Source organism: Tamandua tetradactyla, chromosome Y, assembly GCF_023851605.1.
Source record: "Tamandua tetradactyla isolate mTamTet1 chromosome Y, mTamTet1.pri, whole genome shotgun sequence".
Taxonomy (NCBI): Eukaryota; Metazoa; Chordata; class Mammalia; order Pilosa; family Myrmecophagidae; genus Tamandua; species Tamandua tetradactyla.
The window spans coordinates 2127318-2148650 of NC_135354.1; positions in this window are offsets into that span (position 1 = coordinate 2127318).

Consider the following 21333-nt stretch of genomic DNA (forward strand, 5'->3'; position numbering starts at 1 on the left):
TGCACATCAAGAGAAGACATCTTGGTGTCTGTGTAATTGACAATGCAATCTCAGAAAGGTGGGTAGTTACTGTTCATTTTCAAATGAGAATGTGAATGTTTCTGCATAGCAGATAAGATATTCCTTTCTTATCCCAGGAAATGGAACTTCCTGGCTCAATCAATTGATGGCCATTGATATGCTTTCCAATTGTGATTTTTACCAGGTCTCCATGATTCTTATTTTGGACAAGAAAATGAATTATAGTCATATCCTACTCAACACATTTGCTGTTTTAGTGCAGCATCCGTAAGGCCACTTAATCACAGAAATGTTGTTCTCAACAAGCATTTGTGTTCTGTGGGAGATAATTTATGTACTAACCTAGAAGTTGTCTATAATGTTGCTAAGAATGTAGAGAACAGAGGTAATAGTGACCAGCTGGAAGGATGAAATCAGGGCTTAGTAGGTGAGGCAAGTTAATCACCAGAAGAATTTAATCAATACTATTACTGGTGCTGTGATAAAGGAAAGTGAAGAGTGAGAGGTATCTATGAGAAGGTCACAGCACTTCCATGGAGGTAGGAGAAGAAATTATAAATTAGGTACCATTTAAAGATTTTTATTCTAACTGAAATTAATTGAAACTGGTCAGTTATAATCTAATATACTAACTTCTGGCTTCTGTTAAGGCCTTTGAACATTCTCAACTATGAACTGGTATAGCTTTTCCTGGCCCTTCATGGGGGAAGTCCTAATCCCCTATGCCTCACCCAACATGTAATATCCTTATGGTCACCCTACTTGATGACCACCCTGCAGGAACCTCTGGCTGACCACTCACAGAACTTAGCTAATTTTCTTCCTTAAATGATTGGCAAATTATCTCATATAATATTTTCTTTGTTTGATATTTTTACTAGGAAAATCCTACATAAAATATAGGACTCACATTTACAGTGCTAGATTAACTCCAATCAGGTTCAGAAATCAAAGCTAAGATTAACCAGGATGTGCTCTGCTTAAACCCTGAACTTGATTACATGAAGAAATTGCAGGCAATGGCTAAAGAAGTCATGCTACAATCAAGTAATAGTAAAAATTCATATATACAGTGTTAAATCATGCAATTCAAATTTTTAGCAGAACTAATGAGCCATGCAACTAACCCTTTGAATAGCAAAATTTGTAATCAATGCTGTCCTAGGCAATCTTGTGTTTCTACAACAAAGGAAGAGCAAAGAGTGAAAAACCATGATTAAATTTCATGAGTGCAAAATACAATGAAACGCGATCCTTCAAAAACACATAATTGAAAAGATGTATAAAATTTTCTAAAAATAACAAAATACTTAGGCATAGGATATAAAATAAATAAATACAAGTATTGCATGTATATAACTAAAAACCATTTAATATAATTATACAAAGGCATACTATGAAAAATAATATGAAAAGATTAAGAAATATTTCTGAAAATTGGATAAATTTAAAAATAAATTTGACAAAATTCTTAGAATAATTCTAAAACCATAAAATGCATTTGTTACAATTTAAAAGGCTAACAATATTAAAATGGTCCACAATGGTTGTAAGCAACATATCATAAAGAGAGTGAAAACAAATTCAAGAATAGCAGCATAAGGTAAATAATAAAGTTTACATAAAATTTTTGAAAACTGTGAAATGCAAATAGAACCAAAATAAAACACACTGAATATATAGATCTCAGCAAAACATGCCAAAAGAAAATCTGAAAATAAAAAAAATTCTGATGACTAACCCTTCAAGGCCAACACTTCTAAACAGTGCAAACATAGAGTTATTGTATAGCTGTCACACCTAAACCCAGACCTGAGATACCTGAACTGGAACTTTTTACACTAAAAAATGGTAGGCCTGATTAAACCTTTACTTGCTGCACTTATAAAATGGCATTCCCAGACATACCCCTACTTCCAGGATGTTAGGCAAAGAGTCATTAAGGATTGCACATGAGACAGTAAGTTAAAGCTTAATAGTTTTATTGAGGGAGAAAGCAAAAGAGTTAGAGCAAGGGTAGAGAAAGCAGGTGGGAGCCAGAGAAACCTGCCAGTGAAGGAAAAGAAAAAATTTTTCCAACTCTCTTTCTGAAAGCTTGTGGTTTTAAAGGAAAATAATGCCACCACCAAGAGGGGTGCAGGGTGATGTGCAGCTACAGGCATCACCAGGAGATATCAGGCTGGTGTAGATCATGACTTCATGCTCATGGTTATCTGGTCTTGTCTCTGGCAGGTAGGATGTTGGCACATTCGTGCTCATCTCTCTTGCCAGCTCATCAGTTCTGTCAGAGAAGCTGCTGAGGGAGAGAAACTGAAGGGGCCACATAACACAGAATCCATTTTGTATGTCAAGTTTTATTTTCTGAGACCTGAAATTCCTGACTTCTCATTTTAATAAAATTGACCAGAACTGGGATAAGGTTTGGGGGGGATGCCTAAGCTCAGTTTGAAGCAATTTTTAGAAGGAGTAGGGATGCCGTGTTCTTTTTATGACTACTTCCTGCTGTATCTGGGTGAAGTTGGGGAAGGAAATTGTTTCAAGTTGAGTTGGGGCATTATTAATTGGGTTTGGGGGTTTCTTCTGCTGGAACTGGCTGATAGTGATGCTTTTGCTACAACAGAAGTACATTTTCTAAATTTTGTTGTAGCAGGAGTGTATTTTCCCTTTTGCTGGCAGGTTTTTCTGGCTCCCACCTGCCTACTGGTTAGTTATGGTTGCTGTTGACCTGTGAAAAAACTTAGGTAGACATTGTGAGAGGCAGGGGTTTAGGAGGAAAATTAATAGGAGGATAATCAAGAAGGAACAATTTTATTAAGATTTAAGGGGCAAAGGGATGAGTTCATGAAATTGGTTATTCATGAGAGTTCAGCATTTTCAGGTTTTAAAGCTTTTTGGCACTGGAACAATTTGAAGGTTTTAAGTTTCTGAAAAATAAACTTAGTAAGTAAAATTTTACAGAGCATTAGATATTCTTTAGAGGATTTAGGAACATTGTTGGTTGGGGTTTGCCATATTGTGGCAGTTTGCAAGAATAACCTTTGACTTGATTTGAAATAGCTTAGCAATTGAAACTCTATTTCTTGTCCCCCTTTTGGTCAGTTCAACCATGTCAGGGCCAGACTTATCTTTGGAGCTTATGTCTCACAATGCCAGGAACAGCTATGTTCTGTGTTGCCAAGGCTAATTATATTTCATGCTGCCAGTGCCAGGTTTGTATCCCAAGAAGTTTTGTCCCATGTTGAGGGGAAGTTCAGAGTTTGGCTGGAGAGATCTTCTGGACATGGTTCTTAGGCATTAATTCTAAGTAGGTTTAGTTTACTATTATAAAAACGAGTTTCATAAGGGCAAGCCTTAAAATTGAGGCCTTGGCTACCTGGGGAATTCCTAATAGTTTTATTTTTCCCAGTCCATTAAGGGACTTTGCAGACACTTTTTAAATTTTTTACCCTAAATACTTTGAAATGCAGAGTGTACAAAACATTGAGATTTTGTTCCTTATTCCAGGTTCTATACTAAATAAACTTGAATTAGATTGTTTAATTAACTAAACATATTAAATTATATAGTACATATTTTGGATGAAATAATTATTTTTCTTTGATCTCACACAAAAGTTAAAGCTTTGAAATACAGACAATATTATTTTTACCTTGTATATGGATTTATCCTAAATTTAATTATATTAGTTTCATCACATCTTCAATTGGAGTTTGATCTCTTCTAGTTTTTTAATTGTTCCTGTGTGGAGTCATGCTAACTTTCAGAGCTGGAGAACTAAATGTAATTTTAGATGTCATAATGACACTTAAAGTTTCAAGGAATTACTTGGCTATATAAAAATTAAAGCATTTCAAAATTTAAAGATAGTAGTTGATGCTTACAATCTGAGTTTTACTCTTTATAGATATATTAAATGGACATTTTTCAAAAATGAAAATATTAGACAGTTATTTTATATTAAGAAATCATAGCAGAGATTTTGTTTTATTGTATTTTTATACATTTACCAGAATTACATTATTTAATAGTTAAATATGATATATATATATTCATTTAACTTTTATTTTAAGGCTGAGCACATATTATTTCCCTGCTTTTTAAATTCTTTCAGTATTTTTATTTCTTTGTCATATATAAAGCCTTAATAGGTGCATAGTATAACTAGATTATAAACCCTTAGAAGGTAAGATTTATGTTTTTTTTAACTTATGGCAGACTGGCATTAATAAAGTTATTATAGTCCAAATTTTTTACATATTTTGATGTAACAAATTGTTAAGTAAGAAAAGTTAGATTTTTTAAAAATTTAGATAAAGTTATAAAAATTCCATTTATTTTTTTATTAAACTAATTGATTCCTTATATAGAATATTTGAAGTATCAACATATTTTAAATATTATTATTTTGTGTGTGCTATTATTATTAAGTATATTGCTCAGATTATGCAACCTGTTAGGCTACTTTAAGAGGAATTTTGAGATTGTGCTTATAATATTAGTTTATTTATTAGTAAGTTTATTTAAATTTAAGGAGAACATGCTTAAGCTGAATAAAATTGTATTTATTTAATCGAAAGATTCATTATTTAATTTCTTCTATTGTTTTTATGATCTTCTATAATTACAAAGAACTTTAGAAGTATATTGACTATGAAGATCTTGGAACTATATTGAGCTCATTGAATGTGTTCTAAGTTTAAATGTGGGAAAACTTTTAAATTGGCTGCACAGATAGAAAGATATTAGGCTTAAAAATATTCTTATTAATATGCTCTTACTACCCAGAAATATGAGACTATTCATTGAAAATGCACACAGACATAAATAGGAAATTTATTATTTGAAAATAAAATCAGAAACACAGTGATATTTTTGAGAGGGTTAAATAAAGGATTGAATATGCAATCTCATCCCATTTTCATTTTTTGTAAAAATGGAATGAAATAACACACTCAATTTTTCCCTTGTAGTAGTATTTTCATTTTATAGTGAGGTCAGATTATGTTATAGAAATAAAATCTTTTTATAGATTCATAACTAAAATGCTTTTAATTTTCAATATAGTAAAGGTTCCTTTTTAAAAGAATTCCTGTAATTAGTAACCAGTTATAAACCTTTGACTAATATAAATGTGAGGACACACCAATTAATAATTAGTCTGAACACATTAGCTAGCAAACAGGCATTATTATTGTTATTATTTGTATGGGGAGGCACCAGGAATCAAACCTGGGTCTCCAGCATGGCAGGCAAGAACTCTGCCTGCTGAGCCACCATGGCCCACACTTGGCATTAAATATTTGGCATACTTAATATATTAGTTAACAATTAAACAGACATGAAACTTATGCAATAGAATAAATTCATTAAGCTGGGGAGTAGGAACTTTCAGACCATTTGTTAATTGAGAGTGCCATGTTGTGGCCAACATTTTTGTTTTAAATGTATTGTGGCCAAGCCAATTTTCAGAGAAAATTCAGTTTTTTGGTTTTATTATTATTATCTTTTTAGTTGGAGTATACTGAGAATGGACTTAGGAATTGATAGGACATTGCCCATGATTGCTAGAGTAGATGCCACATTAAAGTGAGTTGGGGCACTACAGCTAAGTGGGCTGAAGTAAACACTGCACTAAAGCAGGTTGGAGTGCCATAGGGATACTGAAGTAGATGTCGGGTGGGGTACTGTGCTGTGATGGACCAAACAGATGCAATATTAAAGCAGGTTGGGGTGCCTTAGATGCACCAAGGCAAATGCCAGTTTGGGGTGTCACTGGGACACTGAGGTGGGCACCTTAAGTGAGGCTAACCACCATGATCCTTCATGATGACAAAGTAGGTATCCCTGGTTTATCATCAGAGACCAGGAAAGCACATGCAGTCATTCACTTAAGGTGTCTCCCAAGTTGTTTTGACTGCTGCATGGGGAAAAATGCTCCCTGAGTTTCATGCTCCCTGAATGTCATGCTACCTGAGCATGGGAGAGTTGTGACTGAGTACTCAGATTTTGTAAGTGCTGAATCTGGGTTCTCTATAATATGAACATAAATTTCACACTGATATTGGTTGGGGTGTCCCTGGGACATCAAACAAAACTCTCAAAGGGAAGATATGGGCAGAAAGACATCACCTACCTAGGGCCAAATTATTTGTAGTTATTTGAATGCCATGGATGTGAGCTGGCATCATATTAAGATGGTCTGAGACAGAAACTCAAGCTGTCAATCACATGGAAACCATTGTGACCATACTTGTTTGTGGAATGGAATGACTGGAAAGCTGCTCCCATAGCCCTTAGGGGCCAGAAACTTAAACCTCAGTCCCATCTCCAAACAGGGCTGACTGGAAGGTGGTCACATAGCCCCAAGGGGTTGTAAAGTCTAAGCCTTATTCAACCCTCTGTCCCAGGATTTTTGCACCATTTATGTTAGTTAGGCACAGAATCTGTAAGGATTTATGTTAGGCACAGAGTCTGTAAGGATTCTGCAGTGCAAAAACCAGGATTGAGGCCACAGGCTTCCAGGAATGTTCCACGAAGTTAGAACAGGCTGAGACTAAGGATCTGTAGTTTTGGGAAGCAGGTTTTATTAGCTCATGTGCATGAGGGCCAAGATGAGTCACCTCAAAAGTCTGAGCCCGGAACAAAAGGCAAACTTAGCTTTCATAGACTCTTTGACATGTTAAAGACAAGGTACACAATTGGTGCTGATTTAAGTTGAGAATGGCCCAGAGCTGAACTGCTGAGGGGCCCACACCCAAGGAATGTCTTCTTTTGTCTATGTGCATTTTTACCAGTTCCTGAAGGCTAGGGGAGGGGGTTTCTATACCAGGAAATATGTCTTATCTCACTTGCCTGCAAGGAGAGGGGGTTTGGGGATTTCCCACAGAGAGCACAGCTAAACTAGAAAGAGGGGAAGGCCTGCCTGCTACAATTCCACATAAGACAGCAAGTTAAAGCTTAACAGATTTATTGACAGAGAAAGCAACAGAGTGAGAGTAAGAGAAGAGGAGGCAGATGGGAGCCAGCAAACCTGCCAGTGAAAGGAAAGGAAAAATGGCTCCAACTCTCTTTCTGACAGCTTGTGGTTTTAAAGGAGAAAACACAGCAAGAGGGTTGTGGGGTGTTGTACAGCTGCAGGCATCACTGGGAGATATCAGGCTGGTGCAGATAATGACTTCATGCTCATGGTTATTTGTCTGGCCTCTGGAAGGTGGGGCATTGACTGTTCATGTTCATCTATCTTGCCAGCACATCAGGTCCTGCCAAAGAAGCTGCTGAGGGAGAGAAACTGAAGGAGCCACCATGCCAAAGAATCCATTTTGTATGTCAAGTTTGATTTTCTGAGACCTGACATAGGAGAGTTCAAAATGAAAGCATAACTCAAGAGAGACTTGTTATTGTTCAACCCAAACTTTAAAAAAAACTAGGATATTACCTTTGCCCCTGTGACCTGACTTCTACTTGAGTTAAATATCACAAGCATAGCTAAAGTAGGGCTGCTGCTGTGAAACTGGAATTTGCTACAACTAAAATCTTCCAGGTATGGCTAAACCCATACTCATTTGACCATCAAGAAACATACCATGACTAAGAATTTGCATTCATCCAGTCTTTGAAGTCCCAGGCCTGGCTAAACTCAGACTTGTTAAGACTAGAAATCATGGGCATGACTAAATTCCAACTTGATACACTAAAAAATCACTAACCTGAGATTTGTTCAGATTAGGAAAACTCAAATGCACTAGAAAACTCTTACCTCCTATGACTAAGCTATTAACTTCTTAGGATTTTTTATGACTCCTCATTTCTAAGAAGCAGCAGGCAGGGGTAACCTGGTACTTACTCCACCTAAATCAGGACTTGCTGTGCCTTAGTCACTCTGACTAAGATTTTCTTTAATGGATAATATATAGCCATGTAACAGAGACAGAGGAGGGACATGCACTGAGTGGAATGGGCCAGCTTGTTTTATAAGAAGGTTTTGCCACTGACAGGTTTCCATTGTGACCTTTAAATACTAGGTGTCTTCTTTGTTCTAGGGGGAGATAGCATGCAGAATTCATGGATTGTCATCACATACCTGAAATTTGTCTTTGGGCAAATGATTAACAATTTTTATGACCCTAAGCTCCCTGTTATTAACCAAGACTTTGCTTTGGGCCCAGAATTTTACAAGATCTTATGTTTTGGGGATGTCTTAATGGCTTGGAGAGTTTGGAGGCTTTAGAGAATTGTTTTGTTCCAAGAAGTTTGCAGCTCTGTATTAGTTCCTTTGGAGCTAGATAAGAAAAAAGGTATGTGCAGTTATCTGCTAACTCTTTCAGAGTTGAGTAAGAAATCAGGGACTTACAGTTGTCCTATTGTATCCTGCTTCATACACAGTTATACATAATCTACATCAATGCTTTTGCTGTAGCAAAATCAGAATTTGTGCCTGATTATGAGAATGTTGGTGTTTAAACTACAGAAGAGGGTCATAAAACTGAGAAAGCAGGTTCTCAGATGCAGAAATTGTATCAAGAACAAGACTAAAAGCTTAGACTGAAAATCAGTAATACATTTCAGGAAAAACTAATTGCTGCATTCATGGAGCAAACAGTTGCAAGATTAGGTCTCTGAAATACAGGCAAATTCCTCCTATTTGACGTAGCTACATAATGGGATCCTCTATCAGCTAGTACCAGGTAATATATGTAAATTAAATGAGTTTTAGTGAACAATGTTATTTGTGTTTCTGAGGTGCAATACTGCACTATAAATTTATGTAGATGGACTCCACCCTTCCTCCAAGACCAGAGAGGAGTATACAAAAAGGTGATGGGGGGGCCGCGGTGGCTCAGCGGGCAGGGTGCTTGCCTACTATGCCGGAGGGCCTCGGTTCGATTCCCGGCCCCAGCCCATGTAACAAAAACAAAAGAAACAAAATACAATAAAGCAAGAGAGATGTTTCCCTTTCTTCCTTCCTTCCTTCCTTCTCTCTGTCTTTCCTTTAAAAAAAAAAAAAAAAAAAAAAAAAAGGTGAGAAGAGAAAAGACCATTAGGAAACAAAGGGAATATTTACTACTTTCAGCTCTGTAAATGATGTGCATTAAGAATGGTGACAATATGCAGGATGGTAAAGGTTAAGGGCAGCAGGATAAATTCTAGGTAGAAAAGAAAACCCAGCAAGCACCTGGGGATCTGGAGTCTTTATTAGCCAAGTAATTAAGTCAAAGATTTGGTTAAAAATCATTGATACAGTATCAGAAAATTCAATGAGAAGGTAAAAACAACTACTGCCAAGGAAATACATGTGAGTGTTTCACTGCACAATTGAAATAGTCAATTCTACTTAGAAATAACTACTAAAATTGGGATCATTTGCTTTATTTTTTATTTATTGTCAAAGAAAGCATAATGCAATAAAATGATAAAGAACATCTGGAAGATTTCTGTTGTTTATGCCACTAATAAAATTGCCTAAATATATTAACTAAGATATCTTAGATCCTTTCACAAAAATTGACCCTAAGGTTTAGGGATTACTCTCTATGTGATTTACTAAAGGATGCTTTTTAAAAAAAGAACAAAATCACAACTCTCATAGAAATATAAACAAATACATTAAATGGTTTTGTTGTGCATAAGCAGATACATATCTTTAAGGCTCCTGGAATATTATATAGAAATAGAATAAACCAGGCTGAGGCTCAAAAGTTAGAGGAAGTAGGTTTTCTTTTGTATGGCCATAGGGCTCAGCCCAGCAGCCTCTTAAAGTCTGAGCCCTGAACAAAAGGCAACCTTAGCTTTTATAGACTGTATGACATGTTAAAGACAAGGTAAACAATTTGACTGATTTAAGTTGAGAATGGCCCAAAGCTGAACTGTTAAGGGGGGGTCCCACCCCAGGAATGTCTTATCTTGCCTACTTGCAGTTTCACCAGTTCCTGAAGGCTAGGGGAGGGGGTTTCTATTCCAGGAATGTGTCTTATCTTGTTTGCCTGCAGTTTTACCTGTTCCTGAATGTCAGGAGAGGGGGTTTGGGGATTTTCCACAGAGAGCATAGCTGAACCAGAAAGAGGGGAAAGTCTGCCTGCTACAGTTTTAATTCTTTAATTACTGAGAGCAACTTCATTTAGATTAGAAATCAAACTACTACACATTTAAAGGCAGGTAAGAGGGACAGAATGAATTTCCAAATAGATGTAAAATGTGTCTATATACAAAGCAATAATCCACTGAAATACACCAGAAAATATCTGATTTGTATTTCTATGGAAACTAATTATTTGTATTAACAGCTTTCTAAAAGTTTCAGAATTTTAAAAATAGTTTAAATACTGTAAAAGGCAAACATAACCCAGTGCACTAGGCAGGATTCTTAAATATTTGTACTTTTTTGTCCATTTAAAAGTTTTTCCTGTTTTTTTCCTATTACTGGCATAAAGAAAAAAATGGGGAAATGTGCTCTTTTGTCAGAGAATTGTGCTAGATAGTTTAAGAGCATTATTTAACTGAATCAGAATAATGATCCAATGAGTAAACGCAAACTGTCAATTAATCAAACTGATATTGTAGCAGGCAGGACTTCCCCTCTTTCTAGTTCAGCTGTGCTCTCTGTGAAAAGTCCTCAAACCCCCTCTCCTGACCTTCAGGAATGGATAAAACTACAGGCAAGTGAGATAAGACACATTCCTGGGATAGAAACCCCTCCCCTAGCCTTCAGGAACTGGTGAAGCTGCAAGTAGGAAAGATAAGACATTCTGGGGTGGGGACCCCTCCCTTAATGGTTCAGTTTTGGGCCATTCTCAAATCAGCCAATTGTGTACCTTGCCTTTAACATGCCAAAGAGTCTAGAAAAGCTAAGGTTGCACTTTGTTCAGGGCTCAGACTTTCAGAGGTTATGTAAGAATTTGAGAGTTTTGCCGCGCAAAGGAGGACTCCAAGAGACGTTCTCTCATGCAACACGCAAGGGGTTTATTTACCACACATGCATGGGGCTCACTGAACACGCAGGAACAGAGAGCCCCGAACCTGGGTTTTGGGAAGCCTTTTGAGGGCCAGGATAAGGGTGTGGGGTTTGAGGGTTGAACATTAGTTACAGGTTCTGCTTTATGCAGGAAGTAGATAACGAACATTTTGCAAGAAGCAGATAACAAACATTTTTCGCGCATGAGTCATGGGAGCTGCTTCTTGCAAGAAGCAGCTGTCTCGTGCAAAACTCCCTTACTCAACCTTCTCAGTTGCATTCTTAGATAAACTTTCTCTGGCAGTTACAACCTTGCATAACCAAGGCAGCAGAAAACCTTGCATAACAAAGGCAGCAGATAACCGCCCCTGGGAAGTCCCGGGTTGTTTTAGCCTGATGGGGCCCATAACTCTTTTCTTTATAAAATCCTTCTTTACATAAGAAAAGTTAGCTACTGTTAAGTTTTATAAAATCCTTCTTTACAGTTACTGCCTGAGACCTATGGCCATAGCAAATAAAACCTGCTTCCTGAAACTATAGATCCTTAGTCTCAGCCTGTTCTAACTTCATGAAATGTTCCTGGAGGCTGCAGCCTCATTCCTGGTTTTTGCACTACAATATTAAATAATTTATCCCTGGTCACAATGCTGGTATTTGTCTGAGCTGAAATTTGTACTCAGACTGCTCCAAAATCAATCCCTTTTCTTATTGGTTTGCAATATAGAAAATATAAAATTCCTTTCAAACAACTTGTGAATTATGGGCCTTCATGCGAATGAATCTTAAAGGTGGGAGATTTGGGACAAATATCCCCTTACAGGCACACATCCAGTATGGAATTGTAGGGTTAAATAGAATCATTGATAACTTTGTGGTGTGTCTCATGAGGATTCAAGCTTTCTATTAGATATGTAGGGGAGTGGTAGAAAGGGAATTTATACACACATACACACATGCAAGAAAGTTAAAGTTATTACAGTTAAAATTCTTCTGCAAAAAAGTAAAAATGGGATGAAATAATATATTCAATGTTTTATTTATCCCTCACAAAAATATTTGTGTTTCTGTTTTTCTTTTTAAATAATGAATTTCCTCTTTGTGTCTGTATGCATTTTCAATGTATAGTCTCATACCTCTGGATAGTAAGAGCAAATTAATAAGAAAATCCTTAATGAGCTTTATTTGAATTGCTTGAAAATAATTAGGTGCTTGATATAAATGCATAAATTAAATAAAAGAAAAAATTCTAAGTGGCAGGATTCAAAACTTTAGTCTTGTAATTACTGTAAAGAAAGGGGGACATCAAAAAGAAACTGCCACTGGAATTTCCCTCCTGCCCATAGAATTTCCCAAAAGCAGCAGGAAACTGCTAAAAGAGTTACCTCTGGAAAAAACAAGGACCTTTTCTGATGGTCCTGGTCACAACTTCTAATAAATCTAATAATTAGAAATAGTTAAAAGAAAAGCATAAAAACTCTCAAAATTCTGTGACCTTTATCTAAAACTTCCAAACTGAAGCAGCCTGATATCTTTCTGTTTACACAACCAATTAAGAAGCTTTCCTAAATTTAGACTTGGGACAAATTTAATGAGTTTGATACATTTTCCAAAACTTAATTGTCAATGCACTTTTAAAGTTCTTCAAATTTTAGAACAATAGAATTTAAGAACAATAGAAAGAATTAATTGATGAATTTTTGAATTCAAGAAATGCAATTTTATTCTGCATAGGTATGTTCTCCTTAAATTTAAATAAGCTTATTAAAAAACAAGCTAATATTATAAGTACATTCTCAAAATTCCTCTTAAAGTAGCCTAACAGGTCGCATAAACTGAGCAATGCACCTAGTAATGTTGGAACTTCAGTATAATAAAATTTAAAATATGTTAATGCTTCAAATATTCCATTTAAGGAATTCATTTTTTTAATAAAAATATAAATAGGTTTTTATAACTCTGGTTACCTGAATTTCAAAGAATCTCACCTTTGGTTACTTGGCCATTTCTTAACTTAAACCCTTGAGGCAGCACAAACGCCTGTGCAGGTAGCAGTTATTCACTATAAGAGTCATCAAAGTGGAAAGGATACAATCTCAATAGGTAGCAACATTGTGGATGAGGAAGCAAAAAGACAGGCCCAAACCTCTACTCAGCTGCTAGCAATGCTGACTCTAACATCTGCTTACTCCAAATAGAGCAAATAAACTTGGCCCAGCTTGATGCCACCCTCAATGAGGGATGATTTCACCTAAATGATTAAGTAATCTTGCCTCAACAGCAGGCATGGAAAATTTTAACTGACTGTATGACCAGTTTAATACTGGCACCAAGCCACTAATTAATCTCCTATCTCAAACCATAAGTTATCCCAACCTTTGCACAGAGCCCCAGCATATCACTAAAATATGTTCCATCTGTCAGCACTCCACCACTTAAGGCAACCTCAAACCAGTCCCCACTGTACCTAAGATATTTTACATCAGGAAAATATCCTTGTTAATGTTTACATTGTCATTATCCTTTATTTCAGTGGACAAGTCCTCTCATGGCTACGGAAAAATATTACAAGCAATTCATTCCTTCACCTTATATAAGTAAGGTGCTAAAGTAACTTAATCTATTACATAAGAAGTATATGGGAAGTATTACAGTGGTTAAAAGAAATTTTCTATCCTGTTGGTTAAATATGTTTAGCTAAAATAATATTATTAATATGTTCAGAAAATGTATAAAAAGCTAAAAATTTAACAACATTCCCACAGTCCATGTTATAGCCTGATATTAATCAGTATGATGTTAAACAGTGATATGATGTTGTTAGCCATAGTTTTAACTATTCTTTAAAATGACAAATCAGAAAAACTGCCAAATTGTCAGTTGCACTGCTTTGCTCTAATACATATCTAAAAATGTATGTAATCAACTATGTTCAGAGATCCATCTGTGAAAAGAAAAGCCATTGAAAGAAGCAAGATAAGTATATAAAGTATACTTTTCTTTTAATGAACTCAAGTCTGGTAATTGTGTAAAAGTGAAACAGAACAAAACCTCTACTATGATTTGTTAAAACAACTGTCCAATGATTTAGCCCTAAAAATAGCTTCTTTAAAGAATACTTATAAAAGTTAGACCTTATATTGTAAACTTTGCTATCTTTAAATTCTGAGGTGCTTTACACTTTGTATAACCTAATAACTCCCTGAAACTTTATGTGTCTGTATGACACCTAAAACTCAAATTGGATTCTCTAGTTCTGAAAATTAAATGGGTCCACACAGCAACAATTAAAAAACTAAAGGAGATCAAACTCAAATTAAAGATGTGATGAAACTGATATAGTTAAAACAAAGATAAATCTATATACAAGGTAAAAATAATATTGTCTGTATTTTAAGGCTTTAACTTTAGTGTGAGATAACAGAAAAGTGTTTATTTTTCCACAATTTCCACTATCTAATTTAATCTGTCTAATGAGTTAAACAACCTAATTCAGCTTTATTTAATATGGAACCTGGAATATGGAACAAAATGGTGGTGTTTTGTACAAGTTAACGTTTTGTACTCTGTGTTTCAAAGTATTGGGGGCAGAAAAAGAAAAAGTGTCTGCAAAGTCTCTTGAGGGACTGGGAAAGATAGAACTATTATGAATTTCCCAGGTGGGCAAGATTAACAGTTTTTTTTTAGAAAGAGTGGCTCCCAATTGAATAAGCCAAGGCCTCAATTTTAAGGTTTGCTCCTATGAAGCTTATTTTTGCAATAATAAACTGAACCTACTCAGAGTTAGTGCCCAAGAGCCATCCTCAGGAAATCTCTGCTATTGCTCAAATGTGGTTTCTCTCTAAGCCAAACTCCGAGCTTCCCCCAATGTGAGACATAATTTCCATGAATATAAACCTGGCACTGGCAGCAGGAAATATAACTGGCCCTGGCATCACAGAATATAGCTGGCCCTGGAACTGTGAGACATAAGCTGCAAAGATGAGCCTGAAATAGATGAACTGACCAAAGTGGTGTAAAAAAATAGTTTCAGTGGCTAAGAAATCCCAAATCAAGTCAAAAGGGTTATTCTGGAGGTTGCTCCTATGCAAGTTTTATCCAGATATTACAAAGTGCCACAATATAGCAAACACCAATCAATAATATTCCTAGAAACCCTAAAAAAAATCTAATGCCTTGTAAAATTTTACTTATGTTTGTTTTTCAGAAACTTAAAACCACTAAGCTGTTCCAATGCCAAAGAAGCTCTGAAAACCAAAGATGTTGTATTCTCTAAGAATAACAACTAGTTTCATCATTCATCCCTTTTCCCCTTAATAACAATTCCTCCTTTTCTGCCTTGAGGCAGTTAAAAGAGTCCCAATCATACTAACCACAACAGTGAGAGGAATCTGTGCAATATTGAAAGAAACCTATTTTTACATCAAAATATAGGTAAAATAGAACAAAATTTAAAAATACTAAAAGCAAATGTGGTCATAACAAATAATAATAAATGCAGATTCACCTTTATCTTAACTAACAAAAAACTTCCTCTCAAGTTTTTGTTCATTTTTCCCCACCCCTTTGTGAGCTATACTGCTCTCCCTCATCAGGCCCTAAATTATCTGCCTGTTAACTTTCTTCCTGGCACCCACCTTACAATGTCTGTTTAGATTTGTTCACACATCAATAGCAGCCATGACCACCCAGAAAAATTCTGAGAACATACCCCTGTTACCACAGAAATTTGAAAGTCTTCTCCTGTGGCAGCGAAAACATCACTATCAGCCTGTTCCAGCAGAAGGAGCCCCTGACCCAATTACTAATGCCCCAGCTCAATCCAAAGCAATTTTTCCATCCCCAAACATGCCCTTTTGACAGCAGGAAGTAGCTAACAAAGGATCACAGTGTCCTTGCTCCCTCCAAAAACTACTTTGAGCTGGCTAAAGCAGCACCCCCAAACCTAAACCCAACTCCAGTCAACTGTATTCAAATAAAAAAGCAGTAACATCAGGTCTCAGAGGAAGAACTTTACATATAAAATGGACTCTGTGACTTGGGGCCCTCCACAACTTCTTTCAGCTTCTTTGACAGGACCTGTTGTGACAGCAAGATAGATGAACACAAATGTGCCAATGCCCCAGCCACCAGAAGGTGAATGAAGCAAACCCAGACAACCATAGGCATGAACTCATGGCCTATTCCTGCCTCATAAGCCCTGGTGGTGCCTGCAACAGTGTATCACACACTCCCCCTCCCAGAGTGGTTTTTATTTTGAAGATCAAGCTCTCAGAAAGAAAGCCAGAGCCATTTTTCTTTACTTTTGCTGTCAAGTTTTGCTGGCTCCTGCTTGCCTGCTCTCTCCCTGCTTTCTCCCCACTTACTCTCCCTTCAATAAACCTGTTAAGCTTTGACTAGCTTTCCCATGTGGATTCCTTAATGACTCCATGCTTAACACTCAGTTCTACTGTGATGTTCCTCAACCACTTGCCTTCACCTTTTCTTACAAAACTGGATAATTAGTGGCCATTGGTCTCAGTGTAGTGTTGGATTTTGCTTGTTTTGTGTTTCTTGAGATCTCTTAATATCAACTTATTCTCTACTGTCCTGAAGATTCTATCCAAAGAAGAAAGGTCCAAAGCTTTCTCCATGTGCCTGGACCATCCTATTGTTGTGACTCTGTTTCTTTCCTCTGTTTTATTGCCTATTTATACCCACATTCCCAAATCTCCTTTGGCTTGGCTAGTCTGTGTTATATACTGTGATGGCACCCAACATGAATCCACTCATCTACAATAGGAAATAAAAATATGAAGACTGCATTAAGGAAACTGCTAATGCGCAGACATCTTTCAAAGTAGAAGAGATAAATTCCATCTGTAAAAAAAAACCCATTTGTGGTGATCTTTGCTTTCAGTGACATAATTTTCTGAACAAGTTGGTTGTATATTCTGGCACATTGGATAGTAAAAGTAATATTATCAAATAAACTCTGGATATATACATTAAACTAATATTATGAAGCATCCTCTATATCCATATCAAGTGGTTGGGATAACAATAGTGTTTCCCTTATAATTGAACAGACATATACAGGTCTTATATTTATCCTCCTAATGGGGACATTTCATCTGTTGCAAATTCTAAATTGGACAGGATGCTGGAATTTCATGGTGTTCTAGTTTGCTAGCTGCTAGAATGCAACACACCAGAGATGGATTGGCTTTTAATAAAAGGGGATTTATTTTGTTGGTTCTTCAGAGGAAAGGCAGCTAACTTTCCACTGAGGTTATTTCTTATGTGGAAGGCACAGGATGGTCTCTGCTGCTCTTCTCTCCAGGCCCCTGGGTTCCAACAACTTTCCCTGGGGTGACTTCTTTCTGCATCTTCAAAGGCCTGAGCTGAGCTGCAAGTGCTGAGATGAGGAATGCCGAGCTGCTTGACTGTGCAACATTGCACTCTCTCATTTAAGCACCAGCCAATTAAGTCAAACGTCACTCATTGTAGCAGACACACCTCCTAGCTGACTGCAGATGTAATTAGCAACAGATGAGATTCACATACCATTGGCTCATGTCTGCAGGAACAAGGTAAGGTATGCTCACCTGGCCAAGTTGACAACTGAATCTAACTATCACACATGGGATAACCTGAATTCTAGCTGTCAAATGAAATATATGATTAGTCTTAGGAAATTATTAATTTGAAATGCTATGTCCTGGGGTACTAGGCATAATCCACTTACATTAAAGAATAAAAGATATAGGATATTCTTTCTTACTTTATTTTCCAAACTAACTCTATGCCATTTTCTGATATGACTTTTTTATTTGTAGTACACTGAGAAAAGATAGGTAGATTTTAATTTTATTTTAGTATATCTTGGTACACACCCTTTGTATTAGCTAGGATTCTCTAGAGAAATAGAATCATCAGGAGATATCTGTAAATATAAGATTTATAAAATTGCCTCACAAAACTGTGGAGATATAAGAGTCCACGATGTGCAAGGAAGGTCACAAGCTGGCAGCTCCAATGAAGGTCCTCAATGAACTCAGGAGAGGCTGGCTAGCTGAAGAAAGAATTCTCCTTAAAATCCTTCTCATGATTAGATTAAGTATCACTCATTGCATAAGACACCCCTGTTAGCTATTTGCAGATGTAAACAGTGATGGATGCAGCCAATACTCATGATTTAAGTTCAAAAAATGTCCTTACAGCAACAAATATGCCAGTGCTTTCTTGACCAGACAACTGGGCACTATTACCTGGCCAAGTTGACAAGTGAACCTGACAATCACACCCTTATAATAATATGAAAAAGCTTCTCAAACCATATAGTGAAGGTATCAAAACTGGAGGGATACATGGGATGAATGTGGGTTTGGGAGGCAATGTATCAAAACAACTTTTAGGAAAAAGGCTTTATTTTAAAGGAAGAGAAGTAGTTCACCTCAGAAGAGGCTGGCAGACTAAACTGAGGGTTGTAGTGGGATTTCACTAAATGTATATTTGAGATACATTAACTGTTTTATCTCTATATACACACATGCATGTGTACATAGATATATTTTATAGGTTTATATATATATATATATTATATATATATATTAATTTGCTATGACAAATACCACAAACTGCCTTAAAAGCAGGAATTTATTAAGCAGTTTTGTGGGCTTGAAATCTAAAATAAAAATTTGGGAAGTTTCATGCTTTTTCCAAAATATTTAGAATTCTGGTGGTGTCTTGATACAATCTATCATCTTTAAATTTGTCACATGGTACTCTATCTTCTTTCTCCTCCTCTACCTTCTACTGAGTGACTTCATTTGTATTTCCTCTGCCTCTAAGAACTCAGTTATCTGGAACTAAGTTTCACTCTCTTTCAATTTGTCCTTATCTTATTAGTAGCTATCAAGATAACATTTACAAATGTGTCTCAGACACAAAAATCATGGGATAAGACCTGAGTATATCTTCTGAGGGGTTTGACTCAATCCCTAACATCATAGCTATCATTTCCATCACTGCCATCTATATTTCTATCCCTCTGTCTCTACTTCTACCTGTCTGTTCCTCTATATCTGTCCCTCAATCATCTATCTATACCTTTATGTTTCTATTTTTATTTCTCCCTTTATCATCAGTTTTTATCTTCTCTGTTTGCATATTGATCTCTTTTAAGCTTCTATATTCCCTTCCATTTACTTATGTATTTCTTTAACAAACCATGCTCATTTTACTACAAGTTTCCAAGGAATTCCTTTTGAAAATACAGCTCATTCCAGGAAAAGTCTCTATTACTAGTCTTGTCATTAGTACTAGCTTCCACCAGTCTCTAAACTTTGTCTTTTCAATATCCATAGAAGAGTTGTCCAGCTATGAATGTGTCTCATGTGTGTGCATGTGTGTGTGTATGTATCTATGTGGCAGGCTTTGTGTGGGTGCTTCTCTCTGTGTGTTGAAGACAGCATACTGACAAAATAATATAAAATTCAGGCCCATTATTTACTTTCTAATTAATTTTATACCTTTACCATAACTGTCTAATGAATTATTGTTCCTTTATTATAGATGTAGAAATCATAGAATTCATGACACATAATTTATAATCTCTCCAATCCAATATTTAGTGTCATTTTCTAATATTAAGGAAAAGAAGGCAATCAAATCATAGAAAATATTGCTTTCTCCTGTGAATATTTATTGTATTATTTATTATATCTTTATTTGAGATTCTTCTTAGATCTTTCCTTCTGGAACACTTGTGTTGTACTTGGGTTCTTGATTTTACATTTCATTATCCTCATATGTTTCCTTTTAAACAAGCATGAACTTACTGTTTTCATATTGCTTATGATTAACACTCCTTTTATCCAGTGAATTGGGAGATTAGTAATAACATAAAGACAAAAACATAAATAAAAATAAACAAATAAATAACGAGGGGTCTAGGGGTTATGGAACATTTTGGATGTTATTCTTTATTGGAGTAATGAAAATATTCTAAAATTTATTGGGGTGATGGAAGTATAAATATGTACTGATGCAGTAACCATTGATTGTATACTCTAGGTGGATCATTTAGTCTGTTAATATATTTCAATAAAATTGCATTTGAAAAAAGTTAAACACAAGTTTTAATACATTCTATACCTGCATAAAGTAAAAACTAACAATAATAAATTAGATAATTATTATAGATCAAGTTCATCATCTATTCTTCATATTTGATGAAATATATTCACATTTAAATAATGCCTATTTATCATTAAATATTAATATTTATCTATTTCTGTGTCTACATCAAATCAATATTCTAAGCCAAATACACAATCACACATTACATCTATTCTTTTGATCTGGAAGAGTTCCTCTTTTTTACTTTATTCTCCATCACTGCTATTTTGAAAAAGGAAGGCCATTTATTTTGCAGAATGCCTACTTAGATTTATTTGATGTTTTCTGGTAATTGCAATCATGTTATGCACTTTTTGCATGGATACTTAAGTTTATCTAATAAGTAGTCATAAGATATCCATGAATTCCCATACTGGTTCTATTAATTTTGAACACTTGCTTAAGATATATTGGCCAGTATTCTCCAGTGTAAAGTTTCACTTTATTCCTTTGTATTTAATAAGTAATTTGTGGGGAGATACTTTGAGACCAGAAGCCCAAATGAGACATCTTATATGTCATTATGCTGTCTTCTTTGACTCTTAATTTTTATCCACATTTTGTAATTTCATTATACTATGCAACATGCTTTGCAATTTTTTCCAGGTCCTTTGACAAGTGCACTTACTGTTTCTTCAGGTCCTTATTCTAAGTGAATTTCCCAGTAATATTTTATTTAAATACTTGCAAATATCTTCATTTTCATTGATTTAAGTGACTGATTCTTTTTAAACCACCAGACCATAAATGATTGCTATTTATATCTCCCTAGTTTTGTGAGATCTTAAATTGCATGCTTAAAATAAGGTCAATCTTTAGACCTGAAATAACAAGTATAAGAAGTAGTTTTAGAAAAAAAAGAGAGAGTGAAATTCTAGAGCAGTGAACTGGTTGATGTCATCCAGGACATTCAGCTCAGTAAATAAAACAGTATGGAGTGGGTAGACAGTGGGTACCTGGAAGAGTAAACAAAAGGTATCCTTTGCATGATTTACAGGTTCCTTCTTTATATATATGATAAGGAAATTACAACTTTTACCAATAGACCATTACCTCCTTGCTGTTCTTTATGTCTTACCTTTCCTCATTTATCCTTCATGTTTCTTAATTTGTATCTTGTGTGACTGTGTGTGCACATACATATGTGTATGTGCATATAAAATTCAGTTTCCTTCTCTTCTGTGCAATGTTCTGAGGAATTTATC